The 18,797-nt window shown below is 42.6% G+C and overlaps 1 protein-coding gene across 4 annotated transcripts in view; it reads left to right on the top strand.

The window, feature by feature from the left end:
- The first annotated feature begins 3,319 nt into the window (after positions 1-3,319).
- The window catches only part of ANKS1B (ankyrin repeat and sterile alpha motif domain containing 1B), a 241,738-nt gene continuing 226,260 nt past the window's right edge, over positions 3,320-18,797 (top strand). For all 4 annotated transcript variants that reach the window (XM_073621199.1, XM_073621197.1, XM_073621198.1 and 1 more), the window contains exon 1: positions 3,320-3,876. The gene's annotated coding sequence lies outside the window, so the exon portion shown is untranslated. The remainder of the gene's footprint in view (positions 3,877-18,797) is intronic.

Genomic DNA, 18,797 nt, shown 5'->3' with positions numbered 1-18,797 from the left:
GGTTCTGGAGCAAGAGGCTCTAGAAGAACATGCTGTGAGCTTAGTAAGTGTAGATTTATGAGATCTGGTCTCCTACAGTTGAGCAATGCAGAGTTCTGCCTCATCCTTAGCATCTCGCACTAAGAGATCTCTTTGCTGGTTTAGTTCACCTGTCTTAGTCAGTTCTGCTGAAGAGCCCTCTATATTAGCGTTCTTTAAGAAAGCTGTAAATTTTGCAGTCAACTGCTGGTAGCTTTGGCAGTTAAGTTATCTATAGAGTCTCTTAATTCAGCCGGTTGATTATTAAAGTGCGGTAAAACTGACATACAGTATATAGTTTTGTCCCATAGAACCGACAGATTGCTGGAAAACTTATCTCTTGTGGTTTTGTAGCTTTTTCTAAGTTTATGAGTTGTTATTGTGCGTTTGGGTCTTACACTTTGCTCTGCAATATATGCAGAATCTGCTCCCTGCACATCTGTGTGGTCAGAGGCATGATGTATCTGTGTTGATTCAGTGATAAAAGAGTGCTCGGAGGCTTGTCTAGACATTTTTTCAAGTTTTGCAAAAAATGGTTACTGTCTCTTTAAGAAGATGAACAGGAGCTTAGACAGCTGGGATACACAGTTCAATACAGAAAACAGTTTTCAACATTCACATAGGACGTGCACTAAGCTTGTGCGGCCATGTGCTTTCACAAGCTGGCGGATGGCACTGAGCTTGATTGCAGATTAAACATATACATCTACACAACAGGCTGTAGGAATTCTACCTCACGTTTTGGCTATTCTGACTCCAACTGTTGTAATAGTGACTTATCCCTTGCTGAGACCTCTATGTCTGGCCTGTATAAACAGATATAATCACCGTGGACATGTTCTTATCAGATAGCTTGAACTCACCAGACACCGTTTCTTCCATAAGTATGGGTTTTATTGCAAGCAGGAGATTACAGCAGACAACAAAAATGTGGCAGATGAATGAACGATGGTATCTGCAGGTCAAAACATTGTAATGTGTTCCTGGACGCGAGCAGATGGCATGAGGCCTATACAGAAGTGCCCATCTCTTCCTCACAAGACAGAGAAGCAGGAACAGAAAATACATCAGAAGATAGGTGGGGACACAGATAATAAACAGAAAAGGATGGTGTTATAACCAAAATAACCACAAGATGGCAGTATATTACCCAATTATACAGAAGTCAAAAACAATAGTTTAGGAAATTAGCTACATAAATTCTCATACAACATGTGTAAGCACACTTGCCTTTATCCGGCCCTTGGAGTACTATTTTATCTGGCCCTTGGGGTACTATTTTATCCACTGACACCAACAATGTAGCATAATTCCTCCCACTGACACCATCAAATGGGCACAATTCCTCCCACTGACATCAATGATGGAGCACAATTCCTTCCATTGACACCAACAATGGCGCATAATTTCTTCCATTGATACCAACAATGGGCTACTTATTCCTACTACTGACACCAATAAAAGGGCACAATTCTTTCCACTGAGACCAACCATGGGGCAATATTCCTTCCATTGACACTAACAATGGGGCACTATTCCTTGCACTGACACCAATCATGGGACACTATTCCTGCCCTATGACACCAATGAAAGGGCAGAATTCCTCCCACTAACACAATGGGGCAGAATTCCTTCTATTGACATCAGTGATGGGACACTATTCCTCCAAATGACACCAACAATAGGACACTATTTCTTCAACTGACACCAACAATCGGGCACCATTCTTCCCTCTGACACCAATGAAAAGGGCACAATTCCTCCATCTGACACCAACAATGGGACACTATTCCTTCCACTGACACCAGCAATGGAGCACTATTGTCTCCATTGACACCACAGAAAGGACACGGTTGACTCCCACGGATGCCAGGACATATTCTACTCCCACTGGCCCTAGTCCAGCCACCAAAAATTCTAAAGGACAGTAAACTGGCCCTTTATTTAGAAAGTTAGGAGACCCCTGCCCTTGACAAAAACAAACAGTGGACACAGCCAAACTGCATGGGGGGAAAAAAATCTTTTCCCAGAGTTCAGCTTTAGATCAGTGATACCCGAGGTAGGCTTGCTGTGATAGAAAAAACCCTTAGGGCACGTTCACACCAAAACGCACATTCTGTGCACATTTCCCGCACTGCATTTGAACACACTGCCCTTGCGATCTATATTCAGGTGACAATGTATTGGCAACAGCCCCCCAAACACAGATCGTAAATGTATTGCGTTTGTGGCCACCAACATCGCATGGAGGCCACACTGATGGGTGGCACTGATTAGCAGTACTGATGGGCACTGATAGGGGTGGCACTGATTAGAAGTACTGATGGGCACTGATAGGTGGCACTGATTACCATCATTGGTGGACCGATATCCCTTTAACAGAAGCCAGTTATTGGCTTTACTCTTTTGGAAAAAAAAGCTGATAACCGACTTCTGTTTACATCGTTTGATCAGCTGTCATTGGCTGACAGCTGACCACATGGTAAAGGGCTGCTGTGATTGGCCCTTTACCCCGATCTGTGATCAGCCGCGTCCGAAGGACTTGGCGATCACAGCGGGCAGCGCAAGCACGGAAGGACGTCCATGGAAGCCCTACCTGCATTGAAAGCCTGCGTTGTAGCTGTCTTTTGGCTATAGCGCAGGCAGGAACTGGTTAAATACAAGTTTCATGTATATTCTTCCTTGAATCTTGCTGTGCTATGTGTATTTCTTTCAGATCTGTGCAGTAATCCAGTGGAAAACTTTGCCTCTGTGCAGGAGCTTCCTGTAACACAGACCAGTCACTGCCACATTCTCTCCTTGTGTATGGTGACTGGTCTTGTCTCCGCCCCTCCTGTTTTCTGCAGGTGGCTGGTAGAGGGTGGAGTCTGCTGGGCCCCTCCCACAGCTCTACTCTCTGCACAGGCTATCTCCAGCAAAGCAATGTAATATTTTGGTTTGCAGAGGCATCTGATGATTTCATAACCTTTGTAGCTACTGAAGACTATTTTTTAATGAAAGTCTTTGTAAAAAGAAAAAAAGATTAGGAAATCTCTTTTATGAAGCTGGTGTATGCTGGCACTAGTGTGAAGGCAATCTTCCCATACCTGAGCAGTTCTGCTTCCCTTTCCACCATGTACATCTAGGTAGATGAGCTGCATATTGCACAGGACTCTCCCACTCACCTGCAGACACATAACCCAGCATCCCACTCCTGTGCACATCATGTGCTGCCTGCCTGCACACCTCCCACTCATGTGCCCCCCCCCTGTAGAAACACAGTACATGGCACAGTCCCGTCCCCCCCCCCCCCCCCATCCTCAGTACTCAGTGGAAGTGCCCTGTGTTCCTCCATCGGACTGCAGCTCTGTGGCTCCTGTGCTAAAATCAGCCATTACCGTAATCCCCGGAGCAGAGGCGCACTGCTTGATTGACAGCCGATATCCATAGAAACAGAGCTAGCAGAGACACTCCATACAAGCAGCCTGGCTGGGTGACGAGTCTCTGCCATATACGGCGCTGGGAATAAATGCGATAGATTTTTTTTTAATCTTCCTTTTTTTTTTCCCATCTTCTGAGAGTGAGATCATTGAGTAACCTTCCTGTGATCAGAGGGTGATGTGGATGGACAGACTCACGTGTTGCAGTGTGTGCACAGCATCCTGACCATCACCCTGACCAGCCATCCTCCTGGACAGCCAGCCTCTCCAGCAGGGACTCTCATTCATTTGGATCTGATTCTCTTGTTTTTTTGTTGTTTTTTTTTTTTCATTTGCATTTCTACACATTATTATTTTTATTTTTTGGAGCCACTCTGGTGGCTGGTGGGCTGAGACCCACTCTGATCTATTGGATTTCCTCTTCTTTCTCTTGGGGGTGGTGAGTACCATTCTTACTAACTGCAATGTTACCATGGATCATCCTCCTCTATCTCTATCTACCCCCATGAGCAGTGCCTGGCATGTCTGTACAGAGGCACTGGTGGGGACTTGGGCAAGTTTGGGGCAAGGTGGACTGGGAGTGAGATGTCACAGGTGGGGGGCATGACATGGGGGTACATTGGGGAGGATGGTACCCACAGCTACAACACATTGCTGGAATGCAAGGGAATAAACTACAATACAGTGTCTGTATGTGATATATATATATATATATCTATATCTAAATAAACACACACACATACATGTATATATATGTATATATAACCTGTATGTACAGAGATATCGCACATGCAGGTATATACATACATTTTATATACATTCTTTTCCATACTGTATATCTATATAGGGTTTCCACCTGGCTGGAATGACACCGGCCTGCTTGCTGTAAAAGGGACTTGTTGCCAATGGTATTCATGGGAAGGAAATCATAAGGCCGGGATTTTGTTCCCAGAAAAGGTGGTAACCTTACACATCTATAGAATATGGAGGTATAGCCTGTGTATGTATATGTACAGTAGTTGCCATGTGTCTACATATAGATATTGTACCTACACACATAGATAAATCTAATACGCACTCCGTCACATACAGATATTTTTATTTACTATAGGTATGTGTATGTATAGCATGAATAAGTCTTGTAGTAGCCATGTATATATATCAGTTACATATAGTATAGGTATGTATATGTACTGTAGTAACCTTGACATACATATTGTAATACACATACATATATCTTATACACACACAGTTACATATTTACATTTTGTGTAGACATGTGTATGTATATGTAGCATAGTAGTCACATATATAGATATTATAATACACACATGGATATATATAGTATAGGCATGTATATGTATATGTAGTGTAGTAGTTTTTCTATGCATATTGTGATACACGCACATGGATATTTATTATGTACACAGTTACATATAGTATAGGTATGTATACGTAGTGTAGTAGACCCACCAATATATATATTATATGCGCATAGTTACATATGCATACAGTATATGGTTTAGGTATGCGTAAGTGTGTGTGTGTATAGAATATATATATATATATATATATATATATATATATATATACACACACACACACACATAGTTACATATGTACAGTACATATAGTATAGGTATGTATATGTAATGTAGTTGCTATGTATATGGATTTAGTAATACACACATACATATTTATTATATACTGGGATTAATATGTACATATAGTATAGGTATGTGTATCTATAGAATTTATATGTAGTGTAGTAGCCATGTGTATAAATATAGTAGTACACACATACATATATTTTATACACACACACACAGATAAATATGTACATATACTATAGGTATGTGTATCTAGAGAACTTATATGTAGTATCCATGCATATGGGTATAGTAGTACACACACACACACATATATTTTATATACACAGAGATAAATATGTACATATAGTATAGGTATGTGTATCTATAGAATGTATATGTAGTGTAGTAGCCATGTGTATAGGTATAGTAGTACACACATACTTATATTTTATACGCACACACATAAATATATACATATAGTATGTGTATCTATAGAATGTACAATATATGTAGTGTAGTAGCCATGTATGTAGATATAGTAATACACACAAAGATGTATATTATATATACACACACAGTTATAAATATAGTATAGTATAGGCATGTGTATGTACATATATGTAGTGTGGTAGCCATGTATAAATATAGTAATACACACATAGATACACTGTATATTCTATGGACACAGTTACATATGTACTTATTGCATAGGTATGTGTATGTATATATGTAGTGTAGTAGCCCTATATGAATGGATGTGCCTACAGGCAGTCCTATGAGGCACTCAGCTTTTCCTAGAACATGAATGACACCAGTGGTATGTTAATATTTCCTCCATGCCTATTACTGCCTGGCACACTCCACACATCCCTGTCCATTGTTTGTTTCTATTTTGAAGCACTTCCAAACTGCAGAGACAATGTGTGGCCCTGCGGAGGGGCTGTGGGCCCCATGTCAAGACCCCCAGAGGTTCACAGGTTGCCCCTGCCTACTATATGTTCTATGTATGTATGTATGTGAGTGTATGAGGGGTGGAGTGGATGTCTCCTCACTATGAGTTAGGATGTGAAGGCCTTGTCCCTGTCATGACTATTCCCATGTGCACAGACCATGGAAAACTGACCCCCATATACCCAGTTCTATTAATAAATCTTTCAGGCTCTCAATGGCTTCACACGTCTTCATACGCTCTGTTCATCTTTTTTTTTTTTTTTTTTTATTCCGAACGCTGCACCCATTTCCAGATTTAAAAGCCTGATGATGGGGATGTGACAGCTGCATTAGGAAGCAGCAGGCCGAACGCAGCAACTTGATGATTTGCAGATGGATTGAAAAATTGCATGCACAATATTGAATTATTTCCAGTCGTACATTAGATTCCATTAGCTTCCACCTTGGCGGCGGAGGATGGGGCATGCATTAGGCACATGAGGCGAGGGCCAAATGAGTTCAAGGTGATGAATTGTCATCATTGCACGACTCAATTTATTACTAAACCCTCCCCTATCAGATAAATCTGAAATAATATCAACCATGTTGTACTTAGAATTTATTGCCGCTCTGGTTTCATTGAGGCTGCAGGCTCTTAGGCTGGCCATACACTATACAATTTGAATGTACAATCTTCTTTAGATCAACCATCAACTATGTAGTATAAGGGACCTGCCTAATTTGATTCTCTTGCATGGATTGTAGAGGTCTGTCTTTATATTACATAGTTTAGGTAAAGCTAGAGAAGAATTTATGGTGTATTGGAGCATTACAGTACCCACTGAGATCCATTAGATATGTACGGATTATGATATTCTGTAGACATAGATGCCTAGAGTTTTATTTAGGAATACACATGCCATCACAGCACAGGTGTCTTCGGTTACCCCATGGCAAGTCTAGCCCCATGTACTTCAAGAACCAGACATGTTAGTAGTCCTAAATATGTTTGCCACCATGCCTTCCAGTAGCAAACTTCCCAGAAGGAGGTGGAGCGATGCTTTAAGTGTATAACTTTAAAGAGGATTTTCAGCATACCAGATGGCATTGCATGTGAAATCTGTGTCTGCAGCTTGTTGCCTGTAAATCATTTTTTTAAAGTAGATCTCTATGTGATGTTCACAGTCTCTCTGTGGTGGATTGTTTAAAAGTAATAGAAAAGCAAAAATATCCGTCTGGAGAAAATGCTGCAATGGGCTCCTTTCAGTGCTGATCCAATGGTCCGCAATTGATCGGTCTACCAGTGTGGAAGGGAAGCTTAGAGACCAGACTAGCTGACCTTCCCCTTCAGCAGAGATCATCTGTGTAGGCTTTTGGTCACAAGGCTAGCACTTGAGGGAACCTAGGGCAGCATTTTCTCCAGGTAATGGAAGTATTTCAGTCCTTTAATTACTCTATTTATTTTTCCTAGGAAGACTGTTAACATCTGTTCACTCTTTCAATTAGCTGGTCTGCTTTAAAAATAAAAACTCATTCTGTACCTGATTAGATGCAAGATGTTACATAGTTACATAGTAGGTGAGGTTGAAAAAAGACACAAGTCCATCAAGTCCAACCTATGTGTGTGACTTTATGTCAGCATTACATTGTATATCCCTGTATGGCACGGTCATTCAGGTGCTTATCTAATAGCTTCTTGAAACTATCGATGCCCCCCCCCCCGCTGTGACCACCGCCTGTGGAAGGGAATTCCACATCCTTGCTGCTGTTACAGTAAAGAACCCTCTACGTAGTTTAAGGTTAAACCTCTTTTCTTCTAATTTTAATGAGTGGCCACGAGTCTTGTTTAACTCCTTTTTATGAAAAAGTTGTAACCCTATTGTGGGGTCACCAGTACGGTATTTGTAAATTGAAATCATATCCCCTCCCAAGCGTCTCTTCTCCAGAGAGAATAAGTTCAGTGCTCGCAACCTTTCCTCATAACTAAGATCTTCCAGACCCTTTATTAGCTTTGTTGCGCTTCTTTGTACTCGCTCCATTTCCAGTACATCCTTCCTGAGGACTGGTGCCCAGAACTGGACAGCATACTCTAGGTGCGGCCGGACCAGAGTCTTGTAGAGCGGGAGAATTATTGTTTTATCTCTGGAGTTGATCCCCTTTTTAATGCATGCCAATATTCTGTTTGCTTTGTTAGCAGCTGCTTGGCATTGCATGCCATTGCTGAGCCTATCATCTACTAGGACCCCCAGGTCCTTTTCCATCCTAGATTCCCCCAGAGGTTCTCCTCCTGTAAATGGAGACAAGGCCATATTCGATCATTAATAAATCAACATCATAGTACCTATAGACATTCTTTCAGTGAATCCCTGTGCCTTCACAAACACATCTGAGCGCTATGGCCTCATGCATACTGAGCGTTTGCTCCGCTCCTCTAAACGACTTTTCTTCTGACAGGAGAGAAGCTGCTTAAAAAACCAAGTAATAGCTGCATTTTGCGCAAGTTTGAGTGTTTGCAATTTACTCACTCCATGGTTATATCCCGCCTTGACTACTGCAACTCCCTCCTTCACTTGCCTACCTTTACAAAAGCTATCCCCCTTCAGTCTATTATGAATGCTGCTGCTAGACTAATAAACCTTACTAGCCAATCCGTGACTTAGGGTTGCCACCTGTCCAGGATTCACCCGGACAGTTCGGGTTTTTAATCACGTGTCCGGGTTTCAGGCGGACTGAAACCCAAACACATTATTCAGACAAGACTGTGGCTCCCCACCCAAGTAACCAAGATAGTCACACGCAAATTTGTTGTAGTCCGGGAGCTGCGGACGGCTGTCTGGGGGCAGGTTTGGCATCACTGGGTGGCAGGGTGACGATGTCAGCAAGAGCAATTTGGCCACACCCACCGTTCGCTGTAGCACGCAATGCGCACCGCATTACTACTTTCCTTGGGGCATCCAAAGGTGTCCCAGGCCACTAAAGTGTTCAGGTTTGGCTTGAAAAAAAGGTGGCAACCCTACTGTGACTACTGCCCCTTTCTACCAATCTCGTCACTGACTTCCCCTACCCCATCGTATAAAATTCAAAATACTAACCACAACATACAAAGTCATCCACAACATCGCCCCCAGCTACATCACCAACCTCATCTACAGATATCGCCCAAATCGTTTCCCCAGCTCCCCCCAAGACCTCTTACTCTCTTACTCCTTTGTTACATCCTCCCATGCCCGTCTCCAGGATTTCCCCAGAACCTCTCCCATCCTCTGGAATTCCTTACCCCAGTATGTCCTGTCAGCCCCTACTCTGTCCGCCTTTAGGCGATCCTTAAAAACTCATTTATTCAGGGAAGCCTACCCTACCTCTAAGAACTGTACTTGAGTCACCTCCATCAGATCATCCTTCACAGCTATTACCTTTTGTACCACACCCCCCTTTAGATTGTAAGCTCCATGAGCGGGGCCCTCCTATTCCTTCTGTATTGAAATGTAATGTAACTGTACTTTCCCCCTTTATATTGTAAGGTGATGTGCAAACTGTTGGCACTATATAAATCCTGTATATTATTAATATTAATAACGTGTTAGCAAGCGTTTATGAGCATTCAAGCATTTTTTCTGCCCAAAAGCTGTCCTCTGGACACGCTGATGAAGAGGTTTTATTTCAGCCTGTAAATGCTGCTCTTCTAAAATATCTATATGTGCCTGGCTAACATACAGGCTGAAAAAATAAACGCCAAACGCCTGTAAAAGCAGCATTTTTTTTTCTTTGCCCAGTGTGCATGAGGCCTGAGGTTAATTTGAAGTTTTAAAAGTCGGCAGCTACAAAAAGTGTAGCTGCTGACTTTTAAAAATCAGACACTCACCTGTCCCATGGCCCAGCGATGCGGGCACACAAAGCATTCTAACTGTGGCAGCCAGGAGCGCACTGCGCATGCGCGAGCCGCTCTGCGTGCTGTGAATGGGCGGGCAATCTTCTGGGACCTGTGACGTGTCCCAGAAGATTACAGGAAGGGAGGGGGAAGAGGTGAAATTCCTTCTGGCGCTGCGGCGCCAGGGGAGGAAGTGGGAGCTGGGTGCCTGTAAAAACTGGGTACCCACTCCCCCCCAAAAAAATGACATGCCAAATGTGGCATGTCAGGGGGTCACCAACACTTAAAGCGGAAGTTCCATTTTTTTTTTTTGTGTCATTAATCAGCTGCTTGCGTAACTGCAGCTCCAGGCTTCAGAGCAAAGCCACAGCTGAAGACACATGGCCGCTGTCAAGGATGGCCACTCAGATCGGCTAGCTTTGCCTAAACTCACCTTTTACAGTGCCCATAGGACTTAATGTTTCAATGCCAGCAGCTGGTAAACTGATTTGTGATAGTACAAAATAGCAAGAAGGGAAGTAAAAGGGAAATGGAAATTAGCTGAGCTTTTAGCAGCCTTGTCCACACCAGTAGACTAATTCCCTGTACTCACAACCGGTTTTGCCGTCGGAATAAACTCTGATGGTTTTTACGACAGAGTTCCGACGAAATTCTGCTCAAGCTGTCCTGTATACACACGGTCACACCAAATTCCGACCGTGCAGAACGCCGTGACGTACAGCACGTTAGAGCTGGGCGATTTTCTCCAAAAAAAAAAAAACTCTGCAATTTTTTTCAATTCACGATTCGAATCGAGTTTTCTTTTTTTTTTTTTTTTTGATGGACACCGCTGCGGTCCTGAGGAGCTGCAGGCAGGAGTTTTTAGGCGAGGCCGCGGCTTCGGCCTAGTCTGCGGCGTCCTGCCTCGCGGACTAGGCCAAAGCCGCGGCCTCGCCTAAAAACTCCTGCCTGCAGCTCCTCAGGAGCGGCGCGGTGCCAGCACCGGTCCTGGTGAAAAAAAAAAAAATCTAAAAAATCGATTTGCTGAAAATTTGAATCGATTTGACTTCTCAACTTGATTCAAGATTCAAAATGTTTTTTTTCCCAGCCCTATAACATGTACGATGGGACTAGAAAACGGAAGTTCAATAGCCAGTAGCTTCCGTCTCATACTTGCTTCAGAGCATGCGTCGTTTTTGGTACGTCGGAACAGCATACAGACGAGCGTTTTTTCCGTTAGGAATTTGTTCCGTCGGAAAAATATAGAACATGTTCTCTATCTAAGTCCGTCTGAATTTGCGACAGAAAAAGTCAGATGGGGCATACACACCGTCAGAATATACGATGAAATCCTCCCATCGGACTCTTTCTGTCGGAAATTCCGCTCGTGTGTACGCGGATTTACTAAAGGCAAATAGACTGTGCACTTTGCGAAGTGCAGTTGCCCTCTGCAAGTTCAGTTGCTCCAGAGCTTTAAATGTGCAGACGCTTTGCTGACTTCCGTCATCCAATCATGTGCAAGCAAAAATGGTGTTTTTTCTTTCCCTTGCACGTGATTGGTTATTTTTTGCAAAGTGAAGCTTCCCCTCATATACTAGGCTTTAGAGGAAATGCACATTACAAAGTGCACAGTCTATTTGTCTTTGGTAAATCAACCCCATATTGAGAGAGGAACATTAAAGCACAATCACTGTATAGCACTATTAAGCAGAAAACCCAGCATAGATTAAACCCATAAAACGTATTAATTAGGCCATTTTTATTCATATGTCCTGGGGGAGATCTATTTTGAAATCTAAAAGCAGCTAAATTGGCCTCATAATTCCAAACCAGTCCATTTCTTGTGAATGTCTCATGCTCCTTGGGAGTCTCAAAACCCAGGGTGCTCTGATATAGAAATCTTAATTTTGGTTAAGGTACATACATAGTGTATATCTAAAGCCAAAACTTTTATTATTATTATTTTTTTTTTTTTTTAACTGACAATTTTTTATTAATTTTTCAAGAAAATAAACAAATCTGCAGCACAGGGTACAGAAAATACAATTTGTGGTATTACAGGCGTTTCTGGCAAGTAATCAACTAACATTTGGTCGATAGAACATTTCAATTTAAATGTATATAGTAATTGACCAAAAGGAGTATGCAGGATCATCATACATCTCCGATAGTACATCCAATATTACCCTTTACATAGGTGCACAAACATATAAAAAAGGGGAGAAAATTATAATGAAGAGGTGGAGAAAGTAAAAGAGTAGATAGGAAGAGAGAAAAAGAGGACAACCACCCGTCCCCAGAGCCCAGGACAGCCCAGGGAGGAAGCCAGCCAAAGGTACTCAAGAAATGCAGAGCATTAGGTCGCAGGAGTCTCCAACAGGACCCAAGGTTCCCATATACGGTTAAGTTTATCTAGAGTATCATTTAATGAGGCCGTGAGATATTCCATTATTATTATTTTAAATAGAATGTGTGTGTGTGGAGATTTGCCTTCATTTCCTGTCCTGTAGGCTCAACATAAAGTAAAAGCATATCTTTCCAATATTAGGCCCCTTTCACACTAGCGGACCAAGTAGGTCCTCCTGTCCACCTGAACGGACAACCCATTGTTCTCTATGGGGCGGCGGATGTCAGCAGACGGATGGGGATAATTTCGCCATCCATCCAGTGGATCAGATCGGATGACAGTTGGATGAAAACAGACAAGCAGTCCATTTGACGGCCCCATAGATAACAGTCAGACCTGTCATCCGCCTGCTCAGTGGAGATCAGTGGAGAGATTCCCCGCTGAGCAGGTGGATCTGCTTGGACAGATTCCGCCCCGTGTGAAAGGGAAGATTTCCTTTCTATTCCTGTTCTGGTGGCAGCTCAACATTTACCATTACTTTCATTTCTGGTGATCAGGACTATTAGAGTGAGTGACTCTCGGTAATGGGCCCACAGACAGCAATAAAAACCTGACAGTGGTTTCCTAACCCTGTCCAATCCATTTTGCACTCTCCAGTTTTAGTAAATGAACCCCAATGTCCATAAATGAAAAAAACAATTAGGCTGTGTATATAGTTGGGCATGTCCACTGGTTCCTGAGATTTACACAGTCATGCCAGGTGGCACAGCCAGTCTGGGGACTTGACTTTGCTGCATTTGAGTAACACAGCTAGGATACACCCCTTCCTCACCCTCAGCCTGGGATTGGACAGTGAAGGAGAAGTAATCCATTGATGAGGTCAGTTTTCTGCTCTCTCCTTCTGTCAGTATATTTCTTGTCAGCTCACACAATTGTAGGACAACTGATTGGCTGTTCCTTTCCCAGTCTGAGTGCTGCTGAACAATTGAAAACAATAAAGAACAATTGGTGGTCAGTTCAGGTCCGTCTGAAAAATGGACAGGTGGACCTGGTTGGTCCGTTGGTGTGAAAGGGGCCTAATATTGAAAAGATATTCTTTTACTTTATGTTGAGCCTACGGGACAGGAAATGAAGGGAAATCTCCACACACACATTCCAGGAGATTTTAATAGGCTGATAGCAAGTCATATTCCTAGAGGTCAATACCAAATATTTTGTTACTTTCAAGGTGGAATTCCTGCCTAAGCCCCCTTTCACACGAGGTGGACTCCGTTTCTACGGAGCCCGCCTCGGTCCGCCACCTCAGCGGGAGAAACTGACAGGTGGATCTGAACGGTCCGATCGTGTGAAAGGGGCCTAACACTTAACTAATCTTAAAAATGTCTTCCTCCCCTCCTTCCACCTATCCTTCCTACCCTATGTAATATTTCATTCCGCTCCGGTCCAATCACGTGATCCCACAGCTCCAACTCCCCTGTGTCAAGGAGTGCTCGCCAACGGATTGGAATTCCAGGCATTGTTGGTGCTCCCTTCTCTCTCAGTCGCCATTAACTGACACATGTGAGCCAGAACTGTGGGATCGCATGAGTGGACTGAGGCGGACTGAAAAAAGGTAAGTATACAGATGCTTTTTACTTAAAAAGGTTGTAAACCCTTACATACAGTATACCCAGTGAAGTGGTTGGCCTCAGGTGATACACCGAGATGACACAAATCCTTCTCCATAAGTTGTACCTGTCTATCTGCAGCTCTCTCTTCTCTACATCCATTCAAAGTGCTGAATTTTAAAGCTTGTCTGAGAGTCCAGAAAAAGGGTCCGGAGAGCTGAAGTTGCACTCTACAGAGCTCAGTGAGGAGAGCTCTGAAAGCTGATTGGCAGGAAGGGACACACCCCCTTCACACAGCTCACAGGAACAGAGCTGAGGCTGTCAATCAGCTGGAGGCCCCTCCCCTGTCACCATTTTTCTCTTGGTGTCAGGAAAACTTGTCAGAAATGATTAATACTTATTGGAATGAAGCAGCAGACACGTGACACTTAGTGCTCTTAACTGAGACACATTATAGTACACACTATAGAGGGATATACTTTGTTCATAATTCATGTCATAGGTTTACAGCCACTTTAAGGTAGGCAAAAAAAGGTAGTAGGAGGGGGGAGGGGACATTTTTAGGAATATTGTTAGCCAGTAGACTTGTGCACAACGGGAAATTTCGTTTAGTTTCGGTTCGTTGTCATTCTGTTATATTTGTTATGTCACGTTAATTTGTTTTTGGATAATTCGATATTATTCGTAGAGTGTCGATATTCGTTATACTGAATCTCAAATCATGTCGAATTCATTTGTTATATCCGCTATAATTTCTTTCATATTAGTTGAAATTCGATATTTATGTATGTATATTGATTCATGATAATGATTCGTAGTTTGGGAAGTCGTTTGTTTATTGAATCTGTTAAGACACACAATGACAATATCTCTTCTCCTCTGCTCAAATACAATACAACACCCTTCTCACTCAGTTCTCAGGAATGCACTTTGCCAGTAATCCAACCTCCAGCACAAAATTAATCAGCTGATTGGACTGTAAGATTTACTTTGAGTTGACCTTTTGTTTCATTAGATCTTTAATGAATTAATTTGTTATATCCACTATAATTTCTTTCGTATTAGTTGAAATTCTGTATTTTTTTATTTGAACATTCGGATGCATCCGAATGTCCGAAAGATGCAAAATTCAGGCGAATTTCGATTTGTTACGAAATGGATTGCACATGTCTATTAGGCAGCATTTTGTAACTAATACATTTGGGGATGGGGAAAGATCGCAACCATATGGTCCGAATCAACCCAGGAGCCTGAGCCGACACCTGACTCAGCATCTCAGCGAGCCACTGAGAGCCTGAGCCAGCCACTCCCGCCCCCTCCACAGCCCAGCAATACAGTGAGTGGGGGTCACTTTATACCTGTAGCAATAAGCAGCTTTTATTACTTCCTAAAATATCACCAGGCTTGTAAAATTCTTGCAAGAACAGTTGATGGGTGCTTAACTTCTATTGGCATAGACACGTCCCCAGAACTACTTCTCCCAAGAGTCCTTTCCCTATACGCAGTGTGTTGGGAGCCAAGGTTTCAGCAGGAAGAAATCAATGTATGCACATAGAAAGGGACATAGAGGGATAAGTGAAGTTCTGTTATCTAGGAGCCAGGGCTGACAACGCTGGTTGAGAATTCAGGACAGGAGAGGCACTGTGTTGTCAACTCAGACAGGAAGTTAGGAGCACACTGGGGTTCTGGCAAATCACAAGGTATTTTCTACACTTGCAGAATTTTTAAAGGGTTAAACATGGAGAAAAGGGCATGAATTGGAGAGATGTACTGAATATGGTTTTTATTTTTGCCCTGACATACACTTTAACATTGTTATATCCTGAGTCAGGAACAGATTGTAGGCACTAGTGACAGATTGTGAGTCCCCCAGTGGCAGTTTCTGACCCGGTGACACTGCTCTTTCAATATGACCTTGAACTCAATGCTATTCTTTTGTTCTAAGCCCACAAGGGCAGCTTAACAATAGCCTGGCGGAGAGCGCGCTATCGAATTGCTGATGCTGTTTATTTATTATTTCAGGGGGATTATGTCACAGTTGACGTTAATCATTTTCTTTTCGTAGCGCAGTGGCCCGTCGCTCTTTGTTACTGGCTAACGAGCGTGATGTAATTAGTTCTTTTTCATTACCAAATGAAAAACACTAATCATTATTGTTCTCTTTGGGTGCCAGTTTTGGTTGACAGAAAATTGTTACAAAGCGCTTTTGCTGCGGTAGTGCTTGTAATATATATATATATATATATATATATATATATATATATATATATATATATATATATATATATATATATATAACCTTCATTGTGTCTATGCAGCTTGTGCTTGTCTATAACTGTCTAGCAGTATGACTTATTCAGTTCAGGTCCCTTTTACCCAATAGATTGATTTCTGCCTTCTGATGTGTGTACGATGGCTCGGCTCATCACGTCCCTGAAAACCTTAAATTAAATAATGCATGTGTTTTTCATATGCTTTAGGATGCAGAACCTATAGCGTGTTTAACATTCTTTAAGACGTACATGTGAAAAAAGAACAGCTAAATTGTAATAATCATAAAAGTGTGTTAGTGGTTTAAAGCTGAAGTCTGGAAAGTAACTAAATTAATAAAAGCTGATACAGGCTTCTTTATTCCATCCTTTGTCTAAGCAGTGGTCTCCAAACAGCGGCCAGTAGGGTGGATGCAGCATATTGCTTGCTTTTATTTAGCCCTTGGGGCGCGTTTCCGTTCACTGATACACGGTACTATTCCTCTCACTGTCATTAATCATGGGACACTGTTAATCCCACTGACACCAGCGATGGGGCAATATTCTTGCCACTGACATTAATGATTGGGCACTATTAGTCCCGCTGACACCAATGATGGGGCACTATTCCTGCCACTAATGATGGGGCACTATTAATCCCACTGACACCAATGATGGGGCACTATTCCTGCCACTGACACTAATAGTGGGGCACTATTCCACCCACTGACACCAACAATGTGTTGCTATTTCTCCGACTGACACCAATGATGAGGCTCTGTTCCTCCTATTGACAATGAGAGGAAGGGGTTAATTAACAGAGAGTTCACACTTTGTGTGAAGCATGTGGTAGCAAGAAAGATAATTGGGTGAACATACAAGGATATTTGTTAATGATAATTTATTATGAGCTAAATTGTAACCATACATGATCTGGTAATAAAGGTATAGGTAACGTACATAATGCATCTTGGCACATAGCACAATATATACATGTAACAATAATAGGTGAGATAGTAACAACAAAATTGGTTTCTCATGAAATAGCCACACAAAATATCCTAGTTCACCACATGGATGATGGGTTAAGAATGATTCGTACGTAATGCCTGCAGGACCTACGGCCTCGCTGGACCTGTCGGGTTCGTGAACTAGTAACTTAGATAGTCAGGTAAAATTGTTAAGGACACGGCAACCAGTAGCTCTACGCGTTTCGTGGCTAAAAGTGCCACTCGTCAGGAGCATGCGCGTGTGGGATCTGTAAATAAATAATTGTGGAAATGAGCAAAAAAGTAAAAAATAATAAGAAGGATAAGGTAGGAGGCAGAACGTAGGACCTCCTAAACCAAGGCTTACTTGTAGAAGTTGAATGTATCAATGGTGTAGTGGCAAGGCATCACGAGCAGTCCGGGGGGATCTCCCACCGGGAGCTGAGGCGGACAGCCCCGTGGGAATATAAGGGGCGACATCCAGGGCAGGCACGGCAGTGGGAACCTTGAGGGGGATAAGTGAACAAAATGGTGAGCGAGAAAAAAGTGGGGGGGAAAAAGGGGGGAAGGGGAAGAAGAGAGGGGGGGAAAAGAGGAATGGAAGGAAAGGAGGGGAGGATAGGAAAAGGAGGGGGAAAAGAAGAAGGTGAATGGAAGGGAGAGAGAAAGAACAGTGAAGAAAGGAAAAGAGAAGAAGAATTGACAATGAGGCGCTATTTTTTCCCACTGACATTATTGATGGATCACTCTTAACCCCACTGACACCAATGATGGGCGCTATTCATCCAACTGACACCAACAGTGGGTATAATTCTTCCCACTGACACCAACGATGGGGCATAATTCCTACCACTAATATAAAAAAATTGCATTATTGATGGATCACTATTCCTCCCACTGATACCAACAATTGGGCACTATTCCTCCTCCTATTGACCACGGGCTCTTGTAATTTTTTACTCCCACTGACAACCAAGCCTGAACCCTAGTGCACATGATCAGAAAATCATACGAAAAATACCGCTTTCAAAGCGACCGTACGATAATCTGATCGTTAGTACCCATTTTTTGAGAGCTGATCACGACCGTGTATCTGAAATGATCCGAAGGAATTAACACAAATTTTTTTTCTTGTACTATACCAGATCGTACGATTTTTTGTTTAAGTCCCCTTTGACACTGATGCAGTTTTCAGGTGTTTTAGCGCTAGAAATAGCGCCCATAAAGCGCCTAAAAATGCCTCCCATGCTGCCGAATGTGAAAGCCCGAGTGCTTTCACACTGGGGCGGTGCGCTTGCGGGACGTTAGAAAAAGTCCTGCAAGCAGCAATACAAAACGCCATGCCCATGGAAATGAATGGGCAAACGCTTCCGAAGCGCCTGAAAAGCGTTTTGGAAGCGCGGCAACATAGACACTTTTAACCCCTTCTTCGGCCACTAGCTAGGGTTAAAAGCTCCCTGCTACCGGTCAAAAAGCGCTGCTTAAACAGCGCTAAAATGCCACTAAAACAAGCGGCGCTTTAGCGTTAACACTCGGTGTGAAAGTAGCCTTAGCAGTACAGTTTTTGTCTGAAAAAAAAAAATGGAAAAGAAAGACTAAGCATGCTTGGAAACTAAAGAATACAATACATTACATTGCTTCTGAAGGTGTATTCTGTCGTGCGAGAGTTTTCATAAGTTGAGTAACCTCTTCATTTTCGATATGAGACTACAATGCAAAAAAACCCATCATTCATCCGATATGCTCATTGTGTGTACGACATTGTTTACTCACACTGATGCTGAGGCATTTTCTACTCT

This window comes from Aquarana catesbeiana, linkage group LG03, assembly GCF_042186555.1.
Source record: "Aquarana catesbeiana isolate 2022-GZ linkage group LG03, ASM4218655v1, whole genome shotgun sequence".
In the NCBI taxonomy this organism is placed as follows: domain Eukaryota; kingdom Metazoa; phylum Chordata; class Amphibia; order Anura; family Ranidae; genus Aquarana; species Aquarana catesbeiana.
Note: the sequence above shows the minus strand (reverse complement) of the source record. Positions and strands in the feature narration are given on the sequence as shown.